This window comes from Pelophylax lessonae (assembly GCF_965119305.1).
Source record: "Pelophylax lessonae genome assembly, chromosome: 7".
Classification (NCBI taxonomy): Eukaryota; Metazoa; Chordata; class Amphibia; order Anura; family Ranidae; genus Pelophylax; species Pelophylax lessonae.
The window spans coordinates 181862522-181877434 of NC_138774.1; the positions used below are offsets into that span (position 1 = coordinate 181862522).

The 14913-nt window shown below is 45.8% G+C and overlaps 1 protein-coding gene across 1 annotated transcript in view; it reads right to left on the minus strand.

The window, feature by feature from the left end:
* The window catches only part of LOC309560870 (uncharacterized protein), a 65216-nt gene that overhangs the window by 30515 nt on the left and 19788 nt on the right, over nucleotides 1-14913 (minus strand). The window lies entirely within an intron of this gene.

Sequence of the window (14913 nt, forward strand, 5' to 3'; positions counted from 1 at the left end):
GAGTGGCCCATGGTGGCAATGGGGTTATGGTATGGGCAGGTGTATTTTATGGACAACGAACATAGGTGCATTTTATTGATGCCATGTTGAATGCACAGAGGTACCGTGACGAGATCCTGAGGCCCATTGTGCCTTTCATCCATGACCATCACTGCATGTTGCAGCATGATAATGCACGGCCCCATGTTGCAAGGATCTGTACTCAATTCCTGGAAGCTGAAAATCCAGTTCTTACATGGTCAGCATACTTACCGGACATGGCACCCATTGAGCATGTTTGGGATGCTCTGGATCGGCATATACGTCAGCCTGTTCCAGGTCCTGCCAATACCCAGCAACTTCGCGCAACCATTGATGAGGAGTGGACGAACTTTCCACAGGCCACAATCAACAACCTGATCAACTCCATGCAAAGGAGATGTGTTGCACTGCGTGAGGCAGATGGTGGTCACACCAGATACTGACTAGTTTTCGGACCCCCCCGGACCCCTAATACAGTAAAACTGCACATTTTAGAGTGGCCTTTATTGTGGCCAGCCTAAGGCACACCTGTGCAATAATCATGCTGTCTAATCAGCATCTTGATAGGCCACACCTGTGAGGTGGATGGATTATCTCGGCAAAAGAGAAGTGCTCACAACACAAATTTGAGAGAAATAGGCCTTTTGTGTACATAGAAAAAGTCTTAGATCTTTGATGATGAAAAATTGGGGCAAAAACAAAAGTGTTGCATTTAAAATTTTTGTTCAGTGTAGTTACCTCTCAAAGAAGATTAGCTGTGAGAGTGCTCAGGTATAGAGATTTTCCATCAGAAAATTTGACGTTGATGAATTGTTTCATCAAAAATTAAATAAAATAGATAAAAATTGTAGTTTTTTTAATCTTTACTGAACTGTTCCTGGAACACCTTACTAGGTTTTCACCCCCAAGCATTTGTTTGAATGCTCAGTTTTGGAATGCAATTATTCAGACTCATATCCCACCAACTGTGCTCTAAGTTTGGAAAGTTGTCTTCCACTGGCCCGAAGAAGTGTGAACAGCCTCAACCAGGGCGACAAATTCCATACTTATCACTGAGCAGGTGCTTCTGGCTGTAAATCCCTGGAACTACCGCACTGTTTTTAGAGGTTTTCTTGCAGATTTGATGGATATTGTTGGCACAGAAAAACTCACTTTCCAAATGTAATATATATAGTTTATTGCCTGCTCTCTTACAGAACATTGGCAAAAGGAAGTGGGGAGTGATGAAATTCTGGAGTCTGATGGGACCAGGGAGCTTACCTGCATCCAGGCTCACTGTTGTTGCTTGCTCGCTCACAGCATGTATTCATTCTGGTATTAAGGGCGATGGGTTGGGCATGGACATTTTGAACATATACCTTCAGCATCTGGAATTTCCTATAAAGTTTACCTTTCAGCCATGGACAAGTCTGATCATTGGTGGAGAGCAGGCTGAGTTCCAAGCACAGCTAAAAAACTAACAATGCTGTGCTCTCATGCCTAGTATGGTCATTTTTTGATAGCAAAGCAGTGGCACTGGCATGAACAGCAGGTATTTCACACAAAGGAAGCAATACAAAGAGAACAAGATACATTTTCATATGAGTAAAAGTGAGTACACCCCTCACATTTTTGTAAATATTTTTTTATATATTTGCATGTGACAACACTGAAGAAATGACACTTTACTACAATGTGAAGTAGTGAGGGTACAGCTTGTATAGCAGTGTAAATTTGCTGTCCCCTCAAAATAACTCAACACACAGCCATTAAAGTCTAAACTGATGGCAACAAAAGTGAGTACACCCCTAAGTTAAAATGTCCAAATTGGGCCCAAAGTGTCAATATTTTGTGTGGCAATCATCATTTTCCAGCAATTCCTTAACCCTCTTGGGCATGGAGTTCCCCTCTTGGGCATGAAGTTCCCCAGAGCTTCACAGGTTGCCACTGGAGTCCTCTTCCACTCCTCCATGAAGACATAACGGAGCTGGTGGATGTTAGAGTCCTTGCGCTCCTCCACCTTCCATTTGAGGATGTCCCACAGATACTCAATAGGTTTTAGGTCTGGAGACATGCTTGGCCAATCCATCACCTTCTTTAGCAAGGCAGTGGTTGTCTTAAAGGTACACGTTGGCATTCATGGTTTCCTCAATGAACCGTAGCTCCCCAATGCTGGCAGCACTCATGCAGCCCCAGACCACACTCCCACCACTATGCTTGACTGTAGGCAAGACACACTTGTCTTTGTACTCCTCAACTGGTTGCGGCCACACATGCTTGACACCATCTGAACCAATTAAGTTTATCTTGGTCTCATCAGACCACAGGACATGGTTCCAGTTATCCATGTCCTTAGTCTGCTTGTCTTCAGCAAACTGCTTGCGGGCTTTCTTGTGCATCATCTTCATCAGAAGAGGCTTCCCTCTGGGATGACAGCCATGCAGACCAGTTTGATGCAGTGTGCAGCGTATGGTCTGAGCACTGACAGGCTGATCCCACACCCCTTCAACCTCTGCAGCATTGCTGGCAGCACTCATATCTCTATTTCCCAAAGACAACCTCTGGATATGATGCTGAGCATGTGCACTCAACTTCTTTGGTCGACCATGGCAACGCCTGTTCTGAGTGGAACCTGTCCTGGTAAACTGCTGTATGGACTTGGCCACCATGCTGCTGCTCAGTTTCAGGGTCTTGGAAATCTTCTTATAGCCTAGGCCATCTTTATGTAGAGCAACAATTCTTTTTTTCAGATCCTCAGAGAGTTCTTTGCCATGAGGTGTCATGTTGAACTTCCAGTGACCAGTATGAGAGAGTGAGAGCGATAACACCAAATTTAACACACCTGCTCTCCATTCACACCATAGACCTTGTAACACTAACAAGTCACATGACACCGGGGAGGGAAAATTGCTAATTTGGCCCAATTTGGACATTTTCACTTAGGGGTGTAAGATATGATAAACTATTTACAAAAATGTGAGGGGTGTACTCGCTTTTGTGAGATATTGTACCTGGAAAAAATATAATAAAAAATTTACAAAAATGTGAGGGGTGTACTCGCTTTTGTGAGATACTGTACCTGGTGCAGCAGGCACATATCAGGAAAATGAAATGTTGGATTTACGTATTCTTTAGGATTTCGTTGACAAAGCAGACTGCCTGTAGTTCATTAGGTTATGATTTTGATTTGTTCAAAAGATGAGAAAGCCAGCATTCATGAACATTTATCTAGCAAGATAACAGGGTGCAGAAAGTGAATCTAAGAATGAGATTAGACACTCAGCCAGTCAGTTGCATCCACTGAGTTGGTTTCAATGCATACTGACCATGTTTGACTGGAGTAAGAATATCATCTGTTCAGTTCTTTACAATGTTGTCTATAGAAGAAAGAATATTGTTTTTGCTGCTCCAGTCTCATATAATATTAAACCCGTTGTTGCAGGATTGGACAATGATAAAAATATTAAGACCTGATTACTCACAAGGCAAGCATCCCCCTGCTTCAAAGAAAAATGCGTGCCTGGGTTTATTACTGCCACTTTCATGTTAAATTAGAAAAATCTACTTATATTCTGCAGTCTAATAATAGAACAGATACATGAAGCCGATACACTATTTTCAGAATATCTCATGCTGAGCAGATAAAATAGAGTTTGTGAACAGGAAATGAGTACAGAATGTAAATCGGTGTGTTCAAATTGTCTGATAAAGATCCATCTGTCTTGAAAATGTATTTTTATTTGTTAACTAGTCTTCTGAATGCCCAACAGGAACGCCCTCGAGGTTTCTATTCAAACCTTTTCACTGTGCCCAGAAAGGAGGGCAAAGTGCATCCAATCATGGACCTCTAGGCTCTCAACTGCTTTGTGCAGGTGCAGAAGTTTTGAATGGAGTCCATTCGGGCGGTGGTGGCATCTTTGAATCAGGGGATTATGTGGCTTCCATCGATCTCAAAGATGCATATTTCCACGTCCCCATATTTGAGGGACACCAGCGATTCCTCCGCTTTGCGGTGGCAGAGGAGCACTTTCAAATTGTGGCGTTACCCTTTGGTCTCGCCTCTGCGCTCAGAGTTTTTACCAAGGTCCTAGCCCCTGTGCTGGCCTTGTTGCGTCAACGAGGTATCTCCATTGCGGGGTATCTGGACGATCTCCTGTTGCGAGCAGTTTCCCATTCTGATCTCTGTTCCATTTTGACAGAATCTCTTTTTGCAACTGTCTCGTGTGAGACTGAGCAAATGGGACCGCTTCGAAGGTCGAGACCATCAGACCAAGGGCCCTCATGCAAGCCTGCAAGGTAGGACTGATCGGCCTCCATCAGCAACCTGACTGCCCCTTGCAACTTCCTTAAGGTCCCCCCAGTCTGGCCTATGAGCGTGAGCAGGTTATAGTTCCGACCTAGGCCTAGCCATGACGGTGCCCCCTTGTCCGGAGGGGGACGAGCCTGCGAGTGGATGCTTCGTTGCATTAACCTGTAACGCCCTGAGTCGCAGCATACCCATTGACTGGCAGCACCCCCGCTTCGGGTGGGAGGCAGTCTGCCCAGAGCAAAGCCCACCCGGTCCTTGGTATGGTGAGTAAATTTGCCCCTGCTGGCCTTGGGGGGATGTGGGCCCTCCCCTGGGGATAATGGGATTTGTGCCTCCCAAGAGATCCCCCTGGTCTGCTCAGTACCCGGTCTGTGTGTCCTTCCCTCTCCCTGTCCCTGAGGGGGCTGTGTGTCTGGTGTGCTTTGGCGCTTGGGGGGTGACATGGTACCTTGGGCTTGCTGGTCCCTGTTGTGGTTCCTGAGGCCTTCAAATGTCGGTCTCTAGCCACATGGTGCGCTGTGGGCGCCACCATCTTAAATGTGGGCAATGAGATTTTTTCCCCATAGACTTGTATAGGGCAGCCATTTTCCCTGCAGCTTCCTATTGTTTTCTATGGGCGTCCATCTTTGTGTAGCCCTGGTGCTATACTCGGCAGTGTTCCCCTATCAGGCCACATCACTTCCTCCATTATCTCCATTGCGGGGTATCTGGACGATCTCCTGTTGCGAATAGTTTCCCATTCGGATCTGCTGGACAACCTCCCCATCACCATTCGGACCCTTCAGGAATTCAGGTGGACGATCAATGTCTCCAAATCTGCCCTGGCTCCGTCTGTGCGGGTCACCTATCTGGGGCTGATCCTCGACTCTGCACTGGCGAGGGTCTTCCTTCCCTTGGACCAGCTTCAGAAGTTGCAAGGGGCAGTCAGGTTGCTGATGGAGGCCGATCAGTCCTACCTTGCAGGCTTGCATGAGAGCCCTTGGTCTGATGGTCTCGACCTTCGAAGCGGTCCCATTTGCTCAGTCTCACACGAGACAGTTGCAAAAAGAGATTCTGTCAAAATGGAACAGAGATCCTCGGTCACTGGACCAGAAGATTCGGTTGAGCCATCTCACTAAGTTGTCTCTCTCTTGGTGGCTCCAATCGCCCGTCCTATGCTAGGGCAAGTCCTTCCTGCCGGTGTTTTGGACGGTGGTCACCATGGACACCAGCCTGTCAGGCTGGGGTGGAGTGCTGGGGAAGCTCTGTGTACAGGGAACTTGGTCGACAGAAGAGTCTTCCTTGCCGATCAATATCCTGGGAGTCGCACAGAGTGGGTCTGAGGGTGATTTTTCAGTTTGGGACTCCATAGTGCAAATTGCAAAAAGTGGAGTACTTTTCATCGCTTTATGAGCGCCGATCGCGGTGTCTACCACCGATCGCAGCAGTCTGCAGGGAATCCCTTTAAACCAAACTGATACCAGAAAGTGTAAAGATATGCCGCAGGGACCCCCAATACATTACCACCTCAGACACACTTCCTTCTGAATCTACCAAAGCACGGAGAGAAAAGCACAGCAGCAGGAAATGACCACACAGGAAGTGATGTCGCCTAATAGGGAAACACTACCGAGAATAGCAGCAGGGCTACACAAAGATGGACGCCCATAGAAAACAATAGGAAGCTGCAAGGAAAATGGCTGCCTTATACAAGTCTATGGGGAAAAAATCTCATTGCCCACATCTAAGATGGCGGCGCCCACAGCGCACCATGCGGCTAGAGACTGACACATGAAGGCCTCATAAACCACAACAGGGACCAGCAAGCCCAAGGTACCATGTCACCCCCCCCCCCCAAGTGCCAGAGCACACCTGACACACAGCCCCTTCAGGGACAGGGAGAGGGAAGGACACACAGACCAGGTACCGGGCAGACCAGGGGGATCTCTTGGGAGGCACAAATCCCATTATCCTCAGGGGAGGGCCCACAGCCCCCCAAAGCCAGCAGGGGCAAATTTGCTCACCATACCAAGGACCGGGTGGGCTCCGCTCTGGGCAGACTGTCTCCCACCCGAAGTAGGGATGCTGCCAGTCGATGGGTACGCTGCAACTCAGGGCGTTCCAGGTTGATGCGTCCCAGCGAAGCATCCGCTTGCAGGCTCTTCTCCCTCCGGACAAGGGGGCACGGTTGTGCCTAGGCCTAGGTCGGAACTATAACCTGCTCACACTCGTAGGCCAGACTGGGGGGACCGTAGATTATCCAGTGCGAAGCCCCAGGCAGTCTCGTTGCTTGTAGATCGCCAGGAAAATTCTTCTCTGAACACTAGCTAGCAAGTGAGTAAAGAGAAATAAAAGAAAATATCCTGAAAATAGAAAAACTGGAGTCCCAGCAGGAAACCTAGGTCCTACTCCTTCTCTATCAAAAGAAACTGGTGTCAACACAGGATGACGCTGTGGACACTAAAAGTGATACGTGCCTCGTCCTATTCAAGATATGTATGGGAGGAGTGAGAGCAAATGGACTTTATTGACACTGACAACCAGACAGTTATGTCGTAAAATTAGAATATTTTATTCGGAATTATTAAAAAACGTATATACGTATGTGTGTCACCACAAGTGCAAGACATAAATAACATCAAAACAAATTAATTAATATCAAAAAACGCAGCTTTAAAAAGGCATATATAACCTAAATAACCATAGCCTTTATAACCACCTTAATGGACAAAATATACCGTAATGGAACTATAAAGACTAAAAGTACTAAGGCAGCCCTAAGGCTATTCCTGGTATAACGAGATAGAGCGTTAGAACAGATCCATCGGCGGTAAAATTGGGGAGGCTCGGTATTTTGGTACTATGTTCCGGTCATAGGCAAACTCTACATGTTTCGCGCGGTTAGCGCTTCTTCAGGAGTTTATATGAAGGCTGAAAAACAATTCTACAAAAATATAGAGAGGAAGAGTTTAGGATTTATACATAGCCCATTAAAGGAATATATATATATATATATATATATATATATATATATAATATATATATATACATACGTGTCCCCTTCCTAAAGAAGGAAGGGAGACATGACATACAATAACACATCAACATATATAGTTGCATAACCCATCTGAATGAATTAGCTATGTTTTTATCTTACCAATGTAACAATATTGGTAGCACAGTGTGCAGAAGCACTGTTTTCTGTTCAGTAGATGCCGGTGCCTGTGGTCGTGGGGCAGACACAAGGGCGAAAGTCCAAATGCGTGCCAAATAACACCCCAAGGGAAAAGGGGTGTGTGTAATGGAGGTGGGCGGATATTTAGGATGACAATCCTTAATCTAGTGAAAAAAATATACATATAGAGTAAATATTAGTAAGCAAAAAAAGGGGGGAGTATCAAAAGGTATATTAAAAGATATAAATGATCATAGGGATCTTGGTATCCAATATCTTACCCATTAAGCCCAAAAGGTGTAGATGATGCATAAACACAGTCAAAGATCGGTACCGAATAAGTAATTCTGTATTCCCTATAAACAAAACCAGGGGGCAGAATATATTATGAAAATAGGGATATGGAACTCTGGGATCCAACCCAGAGGATGTCAGTGAAAAACAAAAAATAGAGAAGGTAATATGCATTAAAGGCTAATTTGTATAATGCACATATGCAATAATGTGCCATAGTCATGTACACTAGTTAAATTAAGAAGGGGCAGGTGAAAAAAAGGAGGGTAGAAATATGGACAAAGCATACCTTTGTATGTATACTAAGTCACGACATCCCAAGGATATTCAAATGGCCTGTAGGAAAATAGCTTGCTGTTGGGCAGGCATCCCCTACTAATCAGTAGGACATACAATAAACCTAAGAACCAAAGTAAAAACGGTAGAAGGTATAAAGGTATGTTTAAAAAACAACCATGTTCCAAATAGCATAAAAAGATCGAGCCGGTATCGACGCCATACAATAATTGTGCAAGGTACTGACCTGTAAGGCTGCCTAACTTGCACGGGTCTGTCAGGGGTATGATGCCGGCTGGAACGGCCGTGACCTCCTAAGGCTTCAGACCGAGCATACGCTTCGGTCTGGACTAAATAGCCCCCAACTGCGAGAGTCAGCACGCCGGGATGGCGTGTGACGTCAGCGCAGCCCGGCATGAAGACCACCCTCAGTTCTGGTCGGGAAGGGCGCGAAGATGGAATTGCCCAATCCCGTGACACGGAACACTGAGGGCGGGTCCGAGAGGCGGAAGCGAAGCCAACCTCTTCGTGACGCGCCACACACTGACAGGGAAGCTCCGGTGATGAGGGGGGTGAGAACCACCCATTCACAGCACCGGGCTAACCCCTGCCTCACTGCCGCGCTAGCTGGAAAAAGCCGTTAAGGGGAATCCCTGAACCGGCAGTGGAAGGGGAAGCAGAGCTCCTGTGAGGTGACGGCGCTACCAGCCACACCTCCAGGCACTAAAAGGTACAGACGCTGAGGATGGCCGGCCCCACAACCACAGGCAACAACATCATGAACTAAATGTAACACAAACACAAAATATAAGGAGCAAACAACAAAGCTCAATACAGACATAAAAACATTGTATTTTGACAAAATATAGAGACAACCCTAAAAAATATAAACAGACAGGGGGGGGAAAAACAACTAATACAAAAGGATATTAGGTTAAGTTCTTGTAAAGGAGGGATGGATGGAGGAAGGGACTATATCCAAGAAACATGATCCGAGAAATTACCCGGAGAACAAGTCTTGAAATTTGCCCTAATTCCTCCATTCATCTAAGAGGAACGAATTCAAAAAAAAGGGGGAAATGAACACTCACAAACAGTCATATGATATAATAAAGATCCTTTGAAACAGATATGTATTTTTATGATCTGGTGTTCAAAAAAGGGGGGGGGGGGAGAAGAAGGGGAGAGAAAGAAAAAAGGTGGAGAAAGAAGAAAAAAGAAAGCAGCACCTGGAAGGCAAGAGACCATGTTACCATGACTATACTAATAGTGTTGGAACTGGGAGAAATAAATCATCGCTGATAACACCATAGATTTTTTACAAGAAGGGTCTATACGACAGAATTTCATTGAGACCAGGCGGTGTTGTTGCGTTTAAATGTTCTATCCAAAGAACTTCTCTTTGCAATATTTTTTTATCCCAGTTCTCCCCTCTGTGTAATGTTCCGGTACCTTTGGTACCCTAAATTACACTTTCCACAAGTGTATGCGCCCCACCATTTACTTTTGGAAAGGTGCGCATACACCTTTAAGACTGGAGCTGTCATCACCCAGCGCCGGACTAGATGGCATTTTAAAGCGCCGGTTCTCACTCACATGTGTTCGTTCAAACACCATTACCTGGATGCTATCCTTGCTTGAAGCTTCCATGCTTGCAAGCTTACCTCGCTGACGGAACCTCGCTGCGCTGATACCTGTATCCCGCTACTGGATCATCCGCCTCTCCTGAACCACCCTTCGGCTGTATCGCTAATAGTGCTAAGTACCCCGCAGGGGAATTCTCTATAAACTTATACTAAGCTTACACTATCTAGCTCTGCATAGTAAAGACTGTTTATTACATCTGCATAACTAGATTGCTAGCTCTTGAGACTACTGCTACTTTTCTGCACTGGGTTGATCTCTTTTGTATGTCCACCTGCTATTCTGTCATCTGCTACCATACAACATTGCTAAACCTTCCTGCATCCATCTGCTACTGTCTCACCTTCAAGTGTCTATTACCTACCACCTCCACTCAACCTATCCCTCAACCTTCATCATTGTGTTACCACATACATAAAGTCACTCTAGGAACCAGCTTGCTAATTGTGTGTATTTACTGGCTGAAATAAGACCTTCCACACATGATGAGTCATTGAGGTTGGGAATGGTATCTCAGCATATCTCTTACATGACTACTGACGTGGAACTATTTCTGCAGCTGAAAATCCACACCATATAAGAAACGCAGGACCGTTACACTCTGGGTTCTGGGGGTATAATCTCCAACACTATGAAAGATATGCAGGATGTATCATATCTGTGGTGAAGGTCAATGTGACGACTAATGGGAGTAATCATTTTGCCCTTTCCAGAATAGTATATGTGGTCGTTTATCCTTTGTTTTAACATTCTAATGGTCTTGCCGATGTAAAAGACCCCACATCGGCAAGACGCGAGATAGACTACTCCCTGTGTTGTACAGTTTGCGAAGAACCGGGGAGCAAACGTATCGCCGTTAGGTAAGAGAAACTGCTGACCCTGCCTGATCCAGGGACAAAATTCGCATTTGTTACACCTATATATTCCAAACGGATTCCCCTGTTTTTTTTTTGCTTACCAATATTTACTCTATATGTATATTTTTTTCACTAGATTAAGGATTGTCATCCTAAATATCCCCCCACCTCCATTACACACACCCCTTTTCCCTTGGGGTGTTATTTGGCACGCATTTGGACTTTCGCCCTTGTGTCTGCCCCGCGACCACAGGCACCGGCATCTACTGAACAGAAAACAGTGCTTCTGCACACTGTGCTACCAATATTGTTACATTGGTAAGATAAAAACATAGCTAATTCATTCAGATGGGTTATGCAACTATATATGTTGATGTGTTATTGTATGTCATGTCTCCCTTCCTTCTTTAGGAAGGGGACACGTATGTGTATATATATTATATATATATATATATATATATATATATTCCTTTAATGGGCTATGTATAAATCCTAAACTCTTCCTCTCTATATATTTTTGTAGAATTGTTTTTCAGCCTTCATATAAACTCCTGAAGAAGCGCTAACCGCGCGAAACATGTAGAGTTTGCCTATGACCGGAACATAGTACCAAAATACCGAGCCTCCCCAATTTTACCGCCGATGGATCTGTTCTAACGCTCTATCTCGTTATACCAGGAATAGCCTTAGGGCTGCCTTAGTACTTTTAGTCTTTATAGTTCCATTACCGTATATTTTGTCCATTAAGGTGGTTATAGAGGCTATGGTTATTTAGGTTATATATGCCTTTTAAAGCTGCGTTTTTTTATATTAATTTGTTTTGATGTTATTTTTGTCTTGCACTTGTGGTGACACACATACGTATATATGTTTTTTAAAAATTTTCTAATAAAATATTCTAATTTTACGACGTAACTGTCTGGTTGTCAGTGCCAATAAAGTCCATTTGCTCTCACTCCTCCCATACGCTACTCCTTCTCTAGGCAGAAACAAACTGATGTGCTGGGTTGTGCAGTGGGGGTTTATGCCTAGAGGGACAGCGCCCTGGGCGTGTGTATTCAAATTTTACTGCCTAGACTACTCCTGATGGTAGGAGCATAAACCCACTCATTTCATGGAGATGAGGCTGCGTCTGTTGACGGACATCAGAGAAAAAGATTTTACAGTAAAATCTTATTATATATTTTTTTTGTTTGCAAATGGAGCCCCAGGATAAAATATCCCTTGCAGACCCCCTGGAAATGACTGCAGGACCCTCCGGCTCGCATTTGCAGCCAGATATTGCGTTTTTTTCTGCAAAGCCTGATGTCAAAAGTGCAGTCGCTGTGTTCTGGTGCTGCTAGCCGCAAACGTCCTCTGTCCTCCACTTCATCTGCAGGATCTTCGGATTCTGACACAGATATGGTTGCCGTATACGCAGACCACCCTGAGGGGTCGGTGTCTTCACATTCTGATGATGAAGAGGATCTGTCCTCCTCCGCTGTCGCGCGAGAACGCGCCTTGGTGGAAAATTTGATAGTTTCTGTGCGGGAAACTCTTAAAATGGCTTATGAACCCACAGCGTCAGGTACGCAGGTGTCTTTTGGCTCCCGCAAATACTGCAAATCAGGTAAAGTATTCCCTAGTCCAGACTTGTTTCACTCTATTGTGGATGAACAATGGCGAAGCCGTAAGCACATGCTGGTGGTGCCTAAGCATTTTGCATGCCGTTATACCTTTGCGGAGGCGGTGGATACCAGGTGGGCTGTACCACCGAAGGTGGATTCCCCGTTGGCCAGGTTGAATAAAGCAACTCTAGTGTCGGTGGAATTGTCGCCGACTTTTCAGGTCCTGTGGATAGACGGGTGGAATCCTTATCCCGCCATTTACATGTTGTGATGGGTCACATGTTAAAAGCTAACTTTGTGACAAACTGCTACTGACTGGGTGAAGTTGCTGAAGAGTAACTTGAAAATGACACAGTTTCCCCCTGTGGTTCTGGAACTGTTAGACCAGTTGGTCCAAGCCCTGGTGTTCATGTGTGATACGTCCCTGGACTTGGCGTTATTGGTGGCCAGCACGCAGCAGTGGGGGTTGCTATTAGATGCCTGAAACGGCTGAAATGCTGGTCGGCTGACCAGGCTTCTAAAAAAGCTGTTGCTGATCTCCCTTTTACGGGGGAGAAGCTATTTGGAGCCTCTCTGGACACGACTTGCTGTCGCAAGAGGTGATTGCTCCAGCTTCGGAACGCTTTCAGGGGTTTTATTCAAACCTGTTCAATGTGCCCAGGAAAAAAGGCAAAGTGCGCCCCATCCTAGATCTCAAAGCCCTGAACCGCTTTGTACGGGTACAGAGGTTTCGAATGAAGTCCATCCGTACTGTAGTGGACATCCCTATCTACTCTGGACACCAGTGGTTTCTTCACTTTGCGGTAGCGGAGAAGCATTATCAATTTGTGGCATTACCCTTAGTTCTTGCCTCCGCTCCCAGGGTGTTTACCAAGGTTCTGGCTCTGGTGTTAGCATTGCTACGCCCGAGGGGGATTGCGGTACTGGGATACCTGGACGATCTCCTGTTGAGAGCGTCTCTCATTCGGTTCTGTTGGAGAATCTGGATGTCAATGTCTGAACTCTACTAGAGTTCGGTTGGAATATTCATTTCAAAAAATCTGCATTGACTCCGGTTCTGAGACTGGAGTACCTAGGCCTGACTCTTGATTCAGCCGTGGCGAGGGTTTTCCTCCCCTCTGACAAACTTTGTCTGAGTCATTGGATGACTCGCCTATGCGATTTTCTGGTTCAGTTTCAATCAGACAACGCCACGGCTGTGGCTTACATCAATCACCAGGGGGGACACCAGGAGTGTTCTGGCGGCCAAGGAGGTTTGCCGAGATTCTGACATGGGGAGAAAGATTTGTTCCAGCCCTCTCTGCTGTACACATCCCAGGTGTGGAAAACTGGCAGGGGGATTACCTGAGTTGTCAGGTGTTGGATCAAGGGGAGTGGTCCCTACACCCGGAGGTGTTTCACCTACTGTGTGTTCGGTGGGGGACAACCGAAGTTGATCTGTTTGCCTCCCGCCTCAACAAGAAGGTGCAGATATTCGTAGCCAGGTCTCGAGATCCTCTAGCCGATGCCACAGATGCCCTGGTGGCTCCTTGGGGTCAGTATCGGCTGATTTATGTATTTCCCCTGTTGAAACTTCTGCCACGTCTTCTGCGCAGGATGGAGGTGGATAATATTCCAGTAATTCTGGTGGCTCCAGACTGGCCTCGTCAGTCTTGGTACGCAGACCTCATAAGATTGGCCTCCGGTACCCCGGGAAATTCTGTTGTTTTAAGGTCCTATCTTCCATCCTGCTTTACAGTCGTTGGCTTTGATGGCATGACCATTGAAAGTCAGGTGTCGAGAGATAGGGGTCTCTCCGAGTCTGTAATCCCCACTCTCTTGAAGGCTAGGAAGTCAACTTCTCTAAAGATAAGTCATCGCATGCGGAAATCATACATTTTATGGTGTAAATCGGTGAAAGTGCACCTTGCTCGTTTTCTATCGCCAGGGTTTTGGCTTTTCTACAGAAAGGGGTTGAACAGCGGTTGGCCTTGGGTACTATCAAAGGCCAAGTTTCTGCTTTGGCTATCTATTTTCAATGCCCATTTGCCACACACGCCCTTATCCGGATGTTTATTCAAGGTGTACGCCGTTTGGCACCTCCGCGGCGATCCCCGTTACAGCCATGGGATCTCAATTTGGTGCTGTCTGTTCTTCAAAAGTCCCCTTTTGAGAAAATTCTGGAGATTTCGCTGCTTGCTTTGTCTCAGAAGGTTGCCTTCTTGATGGCAATGACTTCTGCCCGCAGAGTATCTGAATTGGCGGCTTTGTCTTGCCGCTCACCTTATCTGGTGGTTCGCAGAGATAAGGCGGTACTTCGACCTAATCAGTCGTTCCTTGCTAAGGTGGTTTCTGATTTTCATTTACATTAAGACATTGCACTGCCTTCCCTTTGCCCTAAACCTCAGTATCCTAAGGAGTATGCTTTACATTCTTTGGTTGTGGTCTGGGCTATAAAGGGTTTACTTAGAGACCACTGCATCCTTCAGAATATGTCCTTACGGATGGACCTCATAAGGGACTGGCTGAGTCTGCTGCAACCATTTTCAGATGGATCAGACAGACGGTGGTACAGGCCTATTCACTGAAGGGTCAGATTCCTCCTTTTCCAGTAAACGCATTCTACTAGAGCGCTGAGTCCCTCCTAGGCTTTTCATCATCAGGCGTCGGTGCTACAAGTTTGCAAGGTGGCAACTTGGTCGTCTATGCATACCTTTACAAAATTCTATAAGGTAGATGTGCTGGCATCAGCGCATGCTTCTTTTGGCAGGCTGCAGTTTAAGAGAGAATCCC